Source organism: Microcaecilia unicolor, chromosome 1, assembly GCF_901765095.1.
Source record: "Microcaecilia unicolor chromosome 1, aMicUni1.1, whole genome shotgun sequence".
NCBI classification, from domain to species: Eukaryota; Metazoa; Chordata; class Amphibia; order Gymnophiona; family Siphonopidae; genus Microcaecilia; species Microcaecilia unicolor.
In genome coordinates, this window is record NC_044031.1 from 578,824,226 (window position 1) to 578,842,867 (window position 18,642).

Here is an 18,642-nt window from a genome sequence, read left to right on the forward strand (position 1 = left end):
CAAATATAGTTTAATGAGACAGAGTCAGCATAGGTTCAGCTGAGGGAAGTCTTGCTCACCGATTTGCTTCATTTCTTTGAAGGCATTAATAAACATGAGGATAAAGGTGAGCCAGTTGATGTAATGTATGTAGATTTTCAGAAAGCCTTTGATAAAGTTCCTCATGAGAGACTCCTGAGACAATTAAAGAGTTATGGGATGGGAGGCAAGGTTCTGATGTTGAATAGGAATTGGTTATTAGACAGAGAACAGAGGGTAGAGTTAAATGGTCATTTCTCTCAATGGAGGAGGTTGAATAGTGGAGTGCCACAGGGATCAGTACTGGGACCAGTGCTATTTAACATATTTATAAATGATATGGAAATCGGAATGACGAGTGAAGTGTTTAAATTTGCATATGATACAAAACTATTTAAGGTTGTTAAGACACATGCAGATGTGAAATATTTCAGGAAGACTTTAGGAAATTGGAAGACTGGGCATCCAAATGGCACATGAAATTTAATGTGGACAAATGCAAGGTGATACACATTTGAAAGAATAATCCGAATCATAGTTACCTGATGCTGGGGTTCACTTTGGGGGTCAGCACTCAAGAAAAAGTTCTAGGTGTCATTGTAGATAATATGCTGAAATCTTCTGCTCACTGTGCAGTGGTGGCCGAAAAAGCAAACAGGATGCTAGGAATTATTGGGAAAGGGATGGTGAATACGACCAAAAATATTATAATGCCTTTGTATCGCTCCATGGTGCGTCTGCACTTTGAGTATTGTGTTCAGTTCTGGTTGCCGTATCTCACAAAAAGATATAGTGCAATTAGAGAAGGTTCAAAGAAGAGCGACCAAAATGATAAAGGGGACGGAACTCCTTCCATGTGAGGAAGGGCTAAAGAGGTTAGGGCTCTTGAGTTTGGAACGGAGATGGATAAGGGGAGATATGATTGATGTCTACAAAATCCTGAGTGGTTGTAGAATGAGTAGAAGTAAATCAATTTTTTACTCATTCCAAAAGTACAAAGACTAGGGGACACTCGTGGAAGTTACATGGAAATACTTTTAAAACAAATAGAAGGAAATATATTTTTATTCAATGAATAGTTAAGCTCTGGAACTTAGAGGAGCAGCTACAAGAGTCAAAATTTTACATCAGGCATGGATGCTGTTTAAAAATATAATCCTGGAAAACCAGGCCAAATATATTCCATGTATTAAAAAAGTAGGAGGAAGACCAAACGACAGCCGGCATGGTTAAAAAGTGAGGTTAAGTAAGCTATTAGAGCTAAAAAAAAATCCTTCAGAAAATGGAAGAAGGAACCGACTGCAAATAATAAGAAGCAGCATAAGGAATGTCAAGTCAAATTCAAAGCGCTGATAAGGAAGGCAAAGAGGGACTTTGAAAAAAAGACTGTTTTGGACGCAAAAACACATAGTAAAATTTTTTTTTAGGTATATTAAAAGAAAGAAGCCGGCAAAAGAATCGGTTGGACCGCTAGATGACCAAGGGGTAAAAGGGGCGATCAGGGAAGACAAAGCCGTAGCGGAGAGATTTCTTTGCTTTGGTCTTCACCGAGGAAGATTTGGGAGAGATACCGGTGCCAGAAATGGTACTCAAAGCTGACGAGTCAGAGAAACTGAATGAAATCTCTATAAACCTAGAGGATGTAATGGGGCAATTTGACAAATTGAAGAGTAGCAAATCTCCTGGACCGGATGGTATTCATCCCAGAGTACTGATAGAATTGAAAAATGAACTGGTGGAACTATTGTTAGTAATGTGTAATTTATCTTTAAAATCAAGTGTGGTACCAGAAAATTGGAGGGTAGCCCATGTAACGCCGATATTTAAAAAAGGTTCCAGAGGGGATCAGGGAAATTATAGACCAGTGAACCTGACATCGGTGATGGGCAAAATGGTAAAGACTATTATAAAGAACAAAATTATAGAGCATATTCAAAAGCATGGATTAATGCGACAAAGCCAACATGGATTTAGTGAAGGGAAATCTTGCCTCACAAATCTATTACATTTCTTTGAAGGGGTGAACAAACATGTGGATAAAGGCGAGTCAGTTGATATTGTGTATCTGGATTTTCAAAAGGCGTTTGACAAAGTGCCTCATGAAAGACTCCAGAAGAAATTGGAGAGTCATGGGATAGGAGGTAGTGTCCTATTGTGGATTAAAAACTGGTTAAAGGATAGAAAACAGAGTAGTGTTAAATGGCCAGTATTCTCAATGGAGAAGGGTAGTTAGTGAGGTTCCCCAGGGGTCTGTGCTGCTTTTTAACATATTTATAAATGATCTAGAGATGGGAGTAACTAGTGAGGTAATTACATTTCCTGACAACACAAAGTCGTTAAATCGCAAGACGATTGTGAAAAATTACAAGAGGACCTTACGAGACTGAGAGACTGGGCGATGATGTTTAATGTGAGCAAGTGCAAAGTGATGCATGTGGGAAAGAGGAACCCGAACTATAGCTACGTAATGCAAGGTTCCATGTTAGGAGTCACCAAACAAGAAAGGGATCTTGGCATCATTGTTGATGATACGTTGAAACCCTGTGCTCAGCGTGCTGCAGCAGCTAAGAAAGCAAATAGAATGTTAGGTATTATTAGGAGAGGAATGGAAAACAAAAGTGAGGACGTTATAATGCCTTTGTATTGGTCCTCGAATATTATGTTCAATTCTGGTCACCGCATCTCAAAAAAGATAGTGGAATTAGAAAAGGTGCAGAGAAGGGCGACGAAAATGATAAAGGGGATGGGACGACTTCCCTATTAGGAAGGCTGAAGTGTCTAGGGCTCTTCAGCTTGGAGAAAAGATGGCTGAGGGGAGATATGATAGAGGTCTATAAAATAATGATGGAGTGGAACGGGTAGATGTGAATAATTTGTTTACTCTTTCCAAAAATACTAGGACTAGGGGGCATGCGCTGAAACTACAAAGTAGTAAATTTAACATGAATCGGAGAAAAAGTTTCTTCACTCAACATGTGATTAATCTCTGGAATTTGTTGCCAGAGAATGTGGTAAAGGCGGTTAGCTTAGCAGGGTTTAAAAAAGGTCTGGACAACTTCCTAAAGGAAAAGTCCATAGACCATTATTTAATTGACTTGGGGAAAATCCACTGCTATTTCTGGGATAAGCAGCATAAAATGTATTGAACTTTTTCGGGACCTTGTCAGGTATTGGTGACCTGGATTGGCCACTGTTGGAAACAGGATGCCGGGCTTGATGGACCTTTGGTCTGTCTCAGTGTGGCAATACTTATGTACTTATGTAACTACATTGCTGCCAGGGGGGGGTGGTGCTTCATTATTGTGCTTTCAATTGCTAGGGACAGGCAAGTTCCCTGGAGTCCTGTAGAGTTTGTCTGTCCTTCACTATTGAAAATGTAATAGTAAAACAGCACCCCTCACTGGCAAGACTATAGGTGGAGGACTCCCACTCAGCTTAGAGGGAACAGTGACTAAGACACATTATATGTTTCTTTCTCTTAGGATTGGTAGCTTGCAATTCACTCCCTGGATGCTTGATGGCCATTTCCAGAAGCAAGCACCTTCCCTGAGTTTGTGACAGCCAAGCTCAATAAAAAGTACCCCTCTCTGGACACAGTAAAGGATCCTGCTTAATCTTGTGATTTCTCAGTACCCATTGGCACCCACAGAGCTGGCTCCTATATCTGTAAGTTCAAGTTCAAACTTGTTAAGGACTTTCTAACCTGCCTATCAAACTTGTGTCCAGGTGGCTTACAATCTTGAAGGGGTAGAAAAACAATTAACTAAAAACACACTAAGAAGTTGAAAAGGACTGACTGACACAAAGGGACAGGGAGGAACTACAATAGCTGATAGGAAAGAAAGAGAAGGGGAGAGGAAAACACAATGGTAGGTGAGTGAGCAACTCAGATAAGTTCTCCAATTAATTCCTCAGATACCTTGGCCCTAGGAAGAAGGGATGTACATGAACAAAAACATTAGGTTATCAAATTGGTTCTTGATTCTTCGTCTGCTCAGGATACTGTGACAATAAGTTTAGGTAGTTTCTCAACATTTAATCAGCTAACTAACATTCATTTATTGAAACCTTCAACTGCCCCTTCAGACCCTATGCTATTGTAGCTTCATAAACAATGTGGGGAAGCTTAGATTTTTTTTTTCTCCAAATTATGGTACTGTGAAGAAACAGTGTGCTTTAAACCTGTAAAATGTATTGGATAGTTTCCTGCATTGATTATATTCTCAAGTGTATTTCTCCTATTTGGCCAGCAGGCGGTGTTTCTTTGCTGTAAAGCTGTTTTTTCTTTAGTTTAGCACAAACAGGAAGCAAGAAGCAGTATATATTTGAAATCTTATTGACTGGGCTCTGATTGGCCTGGAGTTTGAAATTACCCAGCAGTTGTTGCTTGTTGTTGCTTCAGTTTCAGCAAGGGAGAGGAGAGAGAGAGAGAGAGAGAACTCTTTGCTGAAGCCCTATAAAAAGCAGTTATATTTGATAACTGGTGAACAGCTATATATGTCCTGATCCCCCCAGGTACTTTCTAGTAATTTTTAGTTAGTTTTCTAATTGATCCATTTTTCAATTTCTTGCTACTGTTTGCTATTTGCATATTTTTTTCACCACTGTTCCAAGTTCTGAGAATAAACACATTTGTTAGTTCGTTCTGCCTGTCTGGACTGATAAAGAATCCTGGTGGTTTGTGTGTTGGGTCTATGAGTGCTTTCTGTGAACTGTGGGTCCACTGGGAGTGTAGCTACAGTAACCTAGAAATCACTGTGGATAATTTGGGAGTGAGAGACTCGCCTAGAGGCAGTTGTGACCCAGTCGGTGGGAGGAAGGTGCTAGTGTGGAGCACAAGCGGCAGATGCAGGTAGAACTTAGCTGTGCTGGGGATAGACCTTCTAAATGGTCTCAGGGTAACCCCAGGTGGGTGGATAGACATTTCATGACAGGTAAAAACAAGCCTTGAGCTCAAGCAAGCAAGTCTGTCTTTGTCCCCATTTGAAAATTGCAAGGGGGGCCTGGTAGTCTGTTCTAACTACCGTCCAATCTCAAACTTTCCTTTTCTTTCAAAGATAACTGAGAAAATGGTAGCAGTGTAGCTGACACCTTGTTTAGAGGTCTACAACATATTACATCCTCGTCAGATTGGGTTTTATACATTACTTTGTACTATAACTTAGAGATTACAAACTGTATCAGAACTCCTTTCGTTCTATAACACGTCACTTAAATTTACACAAAGATTGTGTGCATAAATTTATAGAATACTGCCATCCACACGAGTTAAGCGTACACTTATCTATGTAAAAAGGCAACATCTGTAATTATGTACTCAAATTATATAGCGTATAACTGTCAGGAGGGTGTTCATATGGGCTGTCCATAGGTGGAGGTGACATTTACAAGTACAACTTTCAGAATAATATTACTTGAGCATGTAAATATCGATCTAGGCATGATCATTTATGCAAGCCATAGACCGTCATACATTTCGGCATGATGGTACTGGGTTTACGCTAGTATTCTATAAAGACACTTGCACATTATTCTGTCACTTAAATAGAGGTGCTCAATTATGGAATTGCCTCCCATGAATCTTGAAGGTTGCAGAGATGGCCCTTTAGATGTCATTAAATTTAACTGCTGCCTTTGATTTAGTTAACCACTCTTTGCTACTGAGCAGACCAATAAATCTTGGTCTCCAGGTCAAGGCATTAGTGAGGTTTTGATTTTCTTTAGAAAGATTTTTTTGTGGTCCATTGGCATAGTACTATTTCATCTTTCATTCACTTGTTTGGTGGTATTCCTCAGGGATCTATATTGGCACCCATCCTTTTTAAACTTCTTGTGTCATCTTTGGCTGCTTTAATTCAGTCACTGGGTTTCAATTCATTTATTTATGCAGAAAAAATCCAGTTAATTATATCCATGGACTCATATGGTCAACAGACAGCCTGCACTATGGACTGGATACATATTTATTTAATATGTTCAGTTCTGAATAAAAATTCAGTTCATACTCTTGTCTCTGGATTAGTAATTTCTGCCTTGACTATTATAATTCCTTGCTTCAGAGTCTGAAACATTTCTACCATTAAACAGTTGCAATAAATCTAAAATACAGCAGCCAAACTGATCATAGGTGCACATTCCTACAATTATATTGATGAACATTTTCTTCTCATTTATGCTTCATATTCATGCACAGACTATTCTTTTGGAGAGGAGGAATAGCCTAGTGGTTAGTGCAGCTCTATTGTTATTTTAATCTTACTTTAATTTTATTTTATTGTAAACCAAATAGTATAGGACTAATTTTATAAAGTCCAGTAACTCATATGCATTGTAAAGTCCAGTAACACATATGCATTATAATGCACAGTTGGTCACAGCTGGATGAATAGGAGAAAACAGGCAGTTCCCCCTCAGAAACCCCTGAACTCCTGTCCCAAAGTCAGGAGAGAAAATGAAAAAAACTAGGGAAAGCATGCCTTCTTGAAGAAACAGCAGCTAGATCCTGGAAAGAGCTATATGGAAGGAACTGTGATGATCCTTAGAGGAGGGACGGTTGCAGAAAAACTCAGGGAAGCAGATAGATCCAGCTCTGGTGGGAGAGTGAGACATCTCTGACATCAGTTCCAAAACTAGGCCAATGAGAACCATCATGAGCCCAGATGGGAAACAGGGCCGTGCCAACACGGTAAGCGAGGTAAGCATGGCAGGGGGGCGCTTCCCTCTGGGGGGCGCCGCCGCACCATGCTCACCTCGCTCGCCCTCCCCCCCAACATCCCTTTTCTTTTTTTTTCCTTTTTAAATGTACCTCCGTAGCGGTTCCGGCAGCGCAGCGTCAGTGAAGGAGGCGGCGCTCCCGACGTCGCTAGCCTTCCCTTCGCTGTTTCCGCCTTCTTCTGACATCAAGGAAATGACGTCAGAAGAAGGCGGAACACAGCGAAGGGAAGGCTAGCGACGTTGGGAGTGCCGCCTCCTTCACTGACGCTGCCGGAACCGCTACAGAGGTAAATTTAAAAAGAAAAAAAAAGAAAAGGGATGTTGGGGGGAGAGAAGAGGGCGGGCAGTTGAACAATGGGAGCGGGAGGGCAGGAGAGAGACGAGAGCATGGATGCGAGGGGGGGGCGGTCATGGAAGGGAGAGAGGGAAATTGCTGGAAAAGGATGAATGGAGGGGGGCAGGGGACAGAGGAGCATGGATGGGCATGGATTGGGAGGGCAGGGCTCAGGGAGAGAGGGGAATTGCTGGATAGGGATGAATGGAGGGGGCAGGGGACAGAGGAGCATGGATGGGCATGGATTGGGAGGGCAGGGCTCAGGGAGAGAGGGGAATTGCTGGAAAAGGATGAATGGAGGGGGCAGGGGACAGAGGAGCATGGATGGGCATGGATTGGGAGGGCAGGGCTCAGGGAGAGAGGAGAAATTGCTGGACATAGAGGGGAGGGAAGAAAGATGAAGGAGGTGAAATGAGGGAAAAGGAAGAGAGGAGAAAAACTGCACATGGATGAAGAAAATAGGCAGAAGCTGAGGACCAGAAATGAAGAAGAAAGGAGGAAAGGAAAGAAATACATGGAAAGGAAGCCCTGGAAACGGAGTTAAGAGGACAGATAGCAGTAGAATCAGATACTGGGCCAGCATGATCAGAAAAAGAAAGTCACCAGACAACAAAGGTAGAAAAAAATCATTTTATTTTCATTTTAGTGTTTGGACTATGTCCACTTTGAGAATTTACATCTGCTATCTTATTTTGCAATGTATAGCAATCTGTTTCTAAGAATATTGCTGACAATTCCTGTCAGTGTGGCAAGTGGTGAGCGATCATTTTCACGGGGGGGGAGGGGGCGCCGCCACCGCCAACTGATAGTCTGCGGGGGGGGGCGCCAACTGATAGTCTGCAGGGGGGTGCCAGAGACCCTAGGCACGGCCCTGATGGGAAATATAATAATTAGCTTGTTCACGCTTTCCAAAAATACTAGGACTAGGGGGCATGCAATGAAGCTACAATGTAGTAAATTTAAAACGAATCAGAGAAAATTTTTCTTCACTCAATGTGTAATTAAACTCTGGAATTTGTTGCCAGAGAATGTGGTAAGAGCAGTTAGCTTAGCAGAGTTTTAAAAAGATTTGGACGGCTTCCTAAAGGAAAAGTCCATAGACCGTTATTAAATGGACTTGGAGGAAAATCCACTATTTCTGGGTTAAGCAGTATAAAATGTTTTGTACATTTTTGGGATCTTGCCGGGTATTTGTGAACTGGATTGGCCACTGTTGAAAACAGGATGCTGGGCTGGATGGACCTTTGGTCTTTCCCAGTATGGCAATGCTCATGTACTTATGTAAGGAGGAGAGAAAGGAAAAAAGCCTTTTGAAAGAGGAAGGTGAAAGATAAGGGTGAAAGTCCCAGGGGTGAGGTCCCAGAAAAAGAGAGCTTTAAAAGGTGAGAGGCACAGGTGAAAATCCCAGGAGAGACATCCCTAAAGATCAGAGCTTTCCGAGGAAATACACAGCTAAAAATCCCAAGGGAAGGGTTCTTGAAGAAAGGAGCATTAAGAAAGATAAGAAGCATGACTGAAAGACCCAAGTGAGAGCTCCCTGAAGGAAAGAACAGTCAGTGAGGGAAATACACATGTGAAAGTCTTACGGGAGATGTCCCTGGCAAGAAGGACAGGTAGTGACTGGGCCCCAGAAAAGCATCACTAACAAGTAGCTATTAGGCCATAGACGGTCGGTAGCCCAACTGTTTGGGGAGGCTAAAGAGGGCGGAGCTTACCTCCATACGCTCCGTGGCAGCGACGTCAATGAAGAAAAAGACTACAGGCTCGCCGCCAGCTTCTCCCTTCTCTCTGCACACAGTGTCCCGCCTTCTGCGGTGATGCATTTCCTGTTTCCGCGAGAGCGGGACACTGTGTGCAGAGAGAAGGGAGAAGCTGGCGGCGAGCCTGTAGTCTTTTTCTTCATTGACGTCGCTGCCACGGAAATAAAAGATGAGAATGTGCGGGGCGGGAGGGTGGGCTGCACCACAAGCGGAAGTCGACGATTGGGCTGGGGAGGCTTAGCCTCCCCAAGCCTCTTATACGGGGCGCCTATGTATTAGGCATTCCCTTTTGCCTCTGAAAGACTCCTAGCTCCAGAATCAGAAGCCATGGGGTTTGGCTTTGAATTTACTGACATGCCTTGAAAGGAGGAAAGGATCTCTGAAAAAATGTGAATAGCCAGTGAGAGCTGAAGTTTAAAAGAGACCTAGTGTATGTTTTATTTGTAGTGAAGCCTATCAAGGAGCTGTCCATTTGGAAGATCAGTGAGAGGACCTCACCCATGAAGGTGAATGCAGCCTGGAAAGTTAAAAGCATTTATGTTTGAAGCTGCAGTCAAGCTGGCATTTTTGTTTCTCAGCTGTGCTAGATCAATGCAGCTGATAAAGGCAGCAGTGGCAGGCTGAGGGAAAAACTCTGAAGGTAAAACAACATGAGTTAAAACAGGTGGAAGAGAGGAACAGTTTGAAATAAGTTGTTAAATGTCAAGTGTTCCCTAGTCTGGATTGCTTTAATGCACATTTCTAATGGTTGAACTTTTAAGAGTTTATGCTCCCAGTTATCAAAACCTGATTTAGAGACTGTTTGTTAGGTACTCAAAGTGATTTAAGTGAGTTTGCATGCTTAAATTGCTTGTGGACGCCTAACTGCTAATATTTAAAGTCTAATTTTATCTCAGATTATTGAAATTCATTATGCTCAGTTACTCCGGTTATGCTCTTTAGGAAGCTTCAAATTCTTCAGAATACTGCAGCTAAGTTAATATTTAGATCAAAGAAGTTCGATAGGGCTACCCCTCTACTGATAAAACTTCACTGGCTTCCTATTGAAGCAAGGGTTGAATTTAAACTAGCATGCTTTGTGTTTAAAATTGTACATGGATTGATGCCATTTAATTTGATCAAATTACAATTCCTAGCAGTAAGTCAAATTCTCATTTTAAAGACAGCTTTTTGCTTAGCTATCCTGCTTTTAATGGTGTATATTTTAAGACAATTTTAGAAGCTTCTTTCCTTTTCAAAGCCATTTTGATATGGAATAAACTTCCCTTGATTATTAAGGAACAACCGTCTTACTTGTTTTGTAAATTTTTAAAAACATATTTGTTTCAGAGATAAGTGAAATCTAATTTGAGATATTTTTAGCAAAAATTTATTGCTTTGTATTGTATGTAATTCTTACTGTACACCGCTTTGGAACTATTTAGGGAGTTAACAGTTTATAAATGCCTACGAATAGAATAGAATATTCAATGGCACTTAACCAGGCAGTACCGCTGAATATTGACCCTGGCCAGCCATGTTTGAAGTGGGCAGGTCAGTGGCAAAACAGGGGGAAGAGTTGGGGAGGAGCTGGCAATCATGCAGGTGCCGGCAATATTCAATACTGCTGCCCACATAGCTAAGTGGGCATATAAGGACTGCATAAAAACCAGTCCTAAATGTTTCTGCCTAGCTATTCGGGTGCCAGTACAGAATATCTACCGACACCCGCATAATTTGTAGGTACTGGCCTGAAGCTTTCCAATACTCTCTCCTTCCTTGCCACCCCCAGAATATCACCAACCCCTCCCCCTCTGATCCCAGTCCCCCTCCCTCGCTCCCTCCCTCCCACAACATCACCAACCCCCTCTCCCAGTAGTACTGCAAGGCTGCCACTAGAGGTCATAGCAGCTATTTTGAAGGTGCAGCTGTGACAGGCAGGAATGAGTGTGCATTGCTCCTGCCCGTTTCTCCACAATACCACCAGGAACTAAGCAGGTAGGCATAGGGAGGACTCCATGGGAGGCTGGTGATACTAAGGGAGGGAGGGGAATTTGGTGATGTTCCAGGGGATGGGAAGGAGGGAGGGAGAGACTATGCACTATTCTATAACACTGAGCACCTAAATGCCATATCGCACAACCCAAAAGGGGGCATGGCCATGGGGGGAGCATGGGCAGGTCAGGGGCATTTCAAAAAGTTGCACACAGTGTTATAGAATAATGGGTCTCCACACCCAACTTGGGTGCAGGGATTTATACCATGTTTCACCAGATGTAAATGTAGCGCCTAGAGTTTGGTGCAGGAATCAGCACTTTGCACTATTTAAAAGGGTATGTGCCCTTTAGAGAATAGCCCTTAGCCCATTGTTGAGTGTCATTTATAACATTCCCCCCTTATGTATTAAAAATAGACCTTTTCTGCATTGCCAACACTCTCCTTCTTTTGTTACCTTTCTTGTTAATATCTATTGACTTCTATTACACACTGAAAGGATATTAAAGAGTAGGTACAATCTGTAGACTTAGGTGTTCTTTTACTAAGGTGCTAAATAATAAGACACCTATTATATTCCTATGGGCATCATATTTAACATGCGCTAATCATTAGCGTGTACTAAATCTAACTGTATCTTAGTAAAAGGACTCCTAAAATTGCCTACAAATGGATTATTTGCTTATAACTCTGATTTAAAGGGTTTCTGAATTGAGCATCACATCTGTATGTTATCTGGATAAGGTTACTAGCAAACATAATTTTTTAGGATTTGGTTTATAAAACTTTGCAAATTGCAAATATAAATATTTTCTCCTGTTGTTTCAGCATTTACTGGTAACAGAGTCTTGTGTTACAATGTTGACATTACAGTCCATACAGTGATAAACTAAAGTTTAAATAAATTTTATTTAGTGAATACCAGTTAACTAAATGGATTTTTGAACTGCTGTAGGATTTCATTTTCAGATCTTTGTAAATTACAGAAATGGCTCAGAATCAAGCTAAACCCCAGGAAAGTTTAGACAAGGGAAAGTAAGCAAGGCAGTGTCAAAAATGATACAAGAGCAAAGGTCTTCACATACGTAGCTAAATTTTTCAGCTGGGACAATCTGCAAATAATAGCTTCACAATGTTGGTGTATTGTTAAAATGTAGTTAGATCTCTCCTGTTTTCCTTCCAAAAATTATGAACATTGCCATGCTAATATTTCCATCATCAACATCATTTATGCCTTTCAATGAAGATTTATTATGCCTTGATATACCGCTTTTAATATATATGTCAGAGCAGTTTACAAATTCAATTTTTGCCTTGGCCCTGTAGATCCAAAGAGTTAAACTGAGGCTGCTAGTTGCCAAGAATAAACTCCAGTCCTTAAACCCATTCTTTATTTAGTACAGATGATGACAAGATAAACAAATCACTCCTTACAGTTGTGTTGGATTGGATTAGGGATTCTGTATATATAAAGTGAGTCTGTGTCTGTGATCAGCCCTCTGCCTGAGAGGAAAAACTAGCATTGCCTGGTAATTTGGACACTGAAATCACACCGCACAAGTAACCATACAGCAGCCACACAGACAAAAAAAATCCCTGAGAGGAAAAAACAAGTAGCAGTTTACTGCCTTAGCATGGAGAGATTCAGGTCTCTCAATATGCTGGATCTATGAACTATCAAATGGTTCTGGCAATATTCTACTGTACCAATACAATATTCAATACTACATCCAGTAGAAAAGATCTACAAAGTATATATATGCCACTAAGTACTGTTGGCTGTTCAAGGGAGAATCTCATACAGACACAATAAAAATCCTCTACACCATTCAGTGTATAACCTTTAAAATGGTGACAAATTTAATCATTTGACAGCCTCCCTCCTGCCTGTATCTATGAACTAGTCCAAAAATATACGTTGCTATTATTTTCACCTTCACTCATCTAAAACTAGCAAAAATATGTAGGAGAAAATTTGTGAAAACACTTATATATTAAGGGTGGGGCAGGGTCTCATAACATTAAACATGGCTACTATTCACTTCACTCCCGTGGTGAATCTATGCTCATGTATCACGTTCTAATCATTGACTCATGCCACCCCCATCCTATGTTATCAATCTACAATCAAGTTATAATACTGTGTTATATACTCATGAGACACTTAGCCTAGCGGGCTGCTGCGTTCTTTTATATCTGGTGTATCTATATGCCCCAACAGGTGCCTGTTTTGCAACGCTTCATCAAAGGGGACTTTTACACCAGTCAGCTATTAAGTGCCATATCATTGCTAATCTCTGTATCTATGTATCTATGAACTAGGCAGAGTTTCCATCTCTCTCCATTCTCTCAGACCAAGAGGACGAGAGTGCAAGGGAAGGGAGTCCTGGGGGAGGGAGCGGGAGCCCCCAAACAACCCATAGGCAACTTCTCCCCCTCACCACCCCCACTGTCACATTTGCATTTCTTCAAATAAACAGACGTAGTTGGAGTGTAAGGTTAGCTCCTTCTAAGATCTGTATAGTATTATTTATTTTGGAAAGGTGGAGGGGGTGTCGCTACTGGTAAATTTGGTGGCTTGTTGCTGTCAGATGCTAGTCACCAAACACCAGCTCCAGGCTGGTATAAGGTTTCCAGCAGTAAGGGTGCCCTTGTGAAGTGCACTGTTCTTTAAGCATCAGAGGGAATAGGAAATGCCCTTATTTGCACTGCTTTGACTATATTAGCATCCTATTTGTACTGTTCTTCTGTGAGCTTGTTCTTTTCATGGTAAGGGCTTCTGTGCGTTGTGTGTTGGTAAATGCAGGTGCTAGTCCAGTGCTAATAGCCTCTAGCACCCTCATTTACTTCTGAGTATCGGACCATCAGAGAGAGTAATCGGAGGCAGTGGGAATTTTGCTCCTCCCAGCATGCCCAGAGGCAAGCAGTAACAAAACTCTGAAAAATACTAAGGAGCCCTTTTACACATGCCCAACATACGTCAAAATAGAGTTACCGCCCAACTACCGCATGGCTCTTGCGGTAATTTCAATTTTGGCACAAGTCCGATATGCGCATCTGAAAAAATATTTTTTATTTTCGGCCGTGCATAACGGTTGCACGCCAAGTGGCATTTGATGCGCATAGGTCATTACCACCGCTGGTGGTAAGGTCTCAGACCCAAAATGGATGTGCAGCAATTTTGATTTTTCCGCACGTCCATTTTCAGCAAAAAAAGGCCTTTTTTACAGGCACGCTAAAAAATGGATCAGCGCATGCCCAAAGCCCATGCCTACACTACCGCAAGCCATTTTCAGCGCGCTTTTGTAAAAGGACCCCTAAGTGCAAAACACCGGTGTTATTAAAGATTAATTACAGAGGACTGTAGAAATGCAGGGACTTGATTCATATACATAGCCTAATAAATATACAGACATGTAATCTATCACAAGCAGACAGCACCAGCTACTCCATGCAATGGGGACAGAACACCAGTAAACAATAAAAGGATATAAATCTATTGATAATAAATTGCAGTAAAATATAACTCATTCAATTACAACTAAACACAAATAGTAGGCACCCCAATAAATCAATGCAAACAAAGACACAGGTACAATTTCTATGAGTAGATAAAGCATATAACCAAATTCAATCATTACTAACAAGTAGGATCACAACACTACACTACACTACACTCTCATCCACCTGCTCCAGCCTGCTTGTTCCAGTCCGCCCGATCCTGGCGTGTTCCAGTCCGCCGATCCAGCTTCCCCCGCCTGCTCCAGTGTTCCAGTCCATCTGCTTCAGCCTGCTTGTTCCAGTCCATCTGCCCCAGCCTGCTTGCTCCAGTACACCTGCTCTAGCCTGCCTGCTCCAGTTCATCTGCTCCAGCATGTTCCAGTCCGCCTAACCAGCTTCTCACTGCCTGCTCCAGTCCGCCCGATCCTGGCGTGTTCCAGTCCGCCGATCCAGCTTCCCCCGCTTGCTCCAGTGTTCCAGTCCATCTGCTTCAGCCTGCTTGTTGCAGTCCATCTGCCCCAGCCTGCTTGCTCCAGTACACCTGCTCCAGCCTGCCTGCTCCAGTTCATCTGCTCCAGCATGTTCCAGTCCGCCTAACCAGCTTCTCACTGCTTGCTCCAGTCCATCTGCTCCAGCCTGCTTGTTCCAGCTTCTCCATGCTCGTTCCTGTCCATCTGCACCTGCTTGCTCTAGCTTCTCCCTGCTCGTTCCTGTCTATCTGCACCAGCTTGTTCCAGCCCACCTGCTAGCTTGTCAGCCGTTGACTTACTTGCCTGCCTGCTAACTTGCTAACTTGTCAGCCATTGACTTACCTGCTCTCCAGTTTCTCCCTGCTCGTTCCTGTCCATCTGCACCAGCATACTCCAGCCCGCCTGCTAGCTGTTCAGCCACGGACTTACTTGCCTACCTGCTAACTTGCCAGCCATTGACTTCATTCCTGTCCATCTGCACCAGCTTGCTCCAGCCTGCCTGCAAGTTGCCTGCTGCTAACTTGTCAGCCATTGACTTACCTGCTCTCCATCAATCCCTTCAATTCCAAGCCTCCAATCCAGCTATCTGCGCTATCTATCTGCTTCTCACCTCTATCACTACACATACACCTGTTACACCGCAATCACTACTTATGGCCCCTGTCCACATCCCATTCCTTGCCCTGTCCCTTCCTAATCTTTTTCCCCTCCCCTTACCGCTGTCTACCGCTGGAACTCACTGCCCACCCGTGTTCCCTCCCGTCCTGCTCACTATCGCATCCCTCACCACCTCACCATCTCTCTTGGCCCCTTCCTCCTTCCTCGCTCTTAACCTTCAACACCTCCTTCCTACCATTAACCCATCACCATTCCGCCTCAGTGCACCCCGTCTTCATTGTCTTCGTCGCCTTCATCGCCCGACCTCCCCCACCCTCCTCCGCACTCTCTTGCTCCTCCTCCTGCTATCCGCAGGAGACATTAATCCTAATCCAGGCCCCCCTAACCTGTCCTCCTCCTATCCATGCAAACGATTCCGTGATGTCTCCAATCTCGTTTCTATTCCCCTCCTCCCCCCCCCTTCCCTCCCCTTCTCATGTGCCTTGTGGAATGCCGACTCGGTCTGCAACAAACTGCCCTTCACCCACGATCTCTTCATCTCTCGTTCCCTTCAACTGTTCGCCCTAACTGAAACCTGGCTCTCCCCTGATGACTCTGCCTCAGTCGCAGCCCTTTGTCATGGAGGTTATCTCTTCTCCCACACTCCCCGCCCAGTTGGCCGTGGTGGAGGCGTCGGGCTACTTCTCTCGCCCTCCTGTAGTTTCCAACCCCTCCTCCTACCGCAGTCTCACTGCTTCTCATCCTTTGAAGCTCACTCCATCCGGCTATTCTACCCATTACCACTCAGAGTGGCTGTCATTTACCGCCCCCCTAATAAACCCCTCTCTTCCTTCCTCACCGACTTCGATGCCTGGCTTTCCGTCTTTCTTGAACCCTCATCTCCGTCCCTTATTCTCGGAGATTTTAACATACACGTTGATGACCAGTCCGACCCTCACGCTTCTCAGTTCCTCACTCTAACTTCCTCCTTCAACCTCCAGCTTTGCTCCACCACCCCTACTCACCGAGACGGCCATTGTCTTGACCTCATACTCTCCTCTTCCAGCTCTCCCTCCAATTTCCATGTTTCAACTCTTCCTCTCTCCGATCATCACCTAATCACCTTCACACTTCTTTACCCCCCCCCCCTCAGCCCCGTCCAACTTTAACCACTACCTCCAGGAATCTCCAGGCTATCGACCCTCCCACCCTATCCTCTAATATTTCTAATCTCCTCCCCTCCATCATGTCCTCCGAGTCTGTCAACAAGGCTGTTTCCGCTTACAATGCCACTCTCTCCTCTGCTCTGGACACCCTCGCATCTTCCACCTCCCGTCTCACAAAGCGTACTAATCCCCAGCCCTGGCTGACCCCTTGCATCCGTCACCTTCGCTCCTGCACCCGATCTGCGGAGCGCCTCTGGAAGAAATCCCGCACCCATTCAGATTTCCTTCACTACAAATTCATGTTATCCTCCTTCCACTCCTCCCTTTTCCTTGCCAAACAGGACTACTACCAATTCTCTCAGCTCCAACCCCTGTCGTCTCTTCTCCACCCTTAACTCCCTCCTCAAAGTGCCCTCCGCTCCCACCCTACCCTCGCTCTCTCCTCAATCACTGGCTGATTACTTCCGCGACAAGGTGCAAAAGATCAACCTTGAGTTCACTACCAAGCCATCTCCTCCTCTTCACCCTTCAACCCTCTCCCTCAACCAATCAACCCAGGCCTCCTTCTCCTCCTTTCCCGACATCACCGAGGAGGAAACCGCTCGCCTTCTTTCCTCCTCGAAATGTACCACCTGCTCTTCTGATCCCATCCCCACCAACTTACTTAACATCATCTCTCATACTGTCACCCCCTCCATCTGTCATATCCTCAACCTCTCTCTCTCCACTGCAACTGTCCCTGACACCTTCAAGCACGCCGTAGTCACACCTCTCCTCAAAAAACCATCACTTGACCCTACCTGTCCCTCCAATTACCGCCCCATCTCCCTCCTACCCTTCCTCTCCAAAATACTTGAGCGTGCCGTTCACAGTCGCTGCCTTGATTTTCTCTCCTCTCATACCATCCTCGATCCACTTCAATCCGGTTTCCGCCCTCTTCACTCGACAGAAACAGCACTTTCTAAAGTCTGTATTGACCTGTTCCTTGCCAAATCCAGAGGCCACTACTCCATCCTCATCCTCCTTGATCTATCCGCCGCTTTTGACACTGTGAATCATGACTTACTTCTTGCCACACTGTCCTCATTTGGGTTCCAGGGCTCTGTCCTCTCCTGGTTCTCCTCCTATCTCTCCCACCGCACCTTCAGAGTTCACTCTCATGGATCTTCCTCCACCCCTAGCCCCTTATCTGTTGGTGTTCCCCAGGGATCGGTCCTTGGACCCCTTCTCTTCTCAATCTACACCTCTTCCATGGGCGCCCTGATCTCATCTATGGTTTTCAGTATCATCTCTAAGCTGATGATACCCAGCTATATCTGTCCACACCAGACATCACCGCAGAGACCCAGGCAAAGGTATCAGCCTGCCTATCTGACATTGCTGCCTGGATGTCCAACCGCCACCTGAAAGTGAACATGTCCAAGACCGAGCTCATCGTCTTTCCACCAAAACCCACGTCTCCTCTTCCTCCACTTTCTATCTCAGTTGATAACACCCTCATCCTCCCCGTCTCATCTGCCCGCAACCTCGGAGTCATCTTTGACTCCTCCCTCTCCTTCTCTGCGCATATCCAGCAGACTGCCAAGACCTGCCGCTTCTTCCTCTTTAACATCAGCAAAATTCACCCTTTCCTCTCTGAACACACCACCCGAACTCTCGTCCATGCTCTCATTACCTCTCGCCTTGACTACTGCAACTTACTCTTCACTGGCCTCCCACTTAGCCATCTATCCCCCCTTCAATCTGTTCAGAACTCTGCGGCACGTCTCATATTCCGCCAAAACCGATTTACTCATATCACCCCTCTCCTCAGGTCACTTCACTGGCTTCCAATCAGATACCGCATCCAATTTAAGCTTCTCCTTCTTACCTACAAATGCATTCAGTCTGCTGCCCCTCACTACCTCTCCTCCCTCATCTCCCCCTATGTTCCCGCCCGTAACCTCCGTTCACAGGACAAATCCCTCCTCTCTGTACCCTTCTCCAACACCGCCAACTCCAGGCTCCGCTCATTCTGCCTCACCTCATCCTATGCTTGGAACAACCTTCCTGAGCCCTTACGCCAAGCCCCCTCCCTGCCCATCTTCAAGTCTTTGCTTAAAACCCAC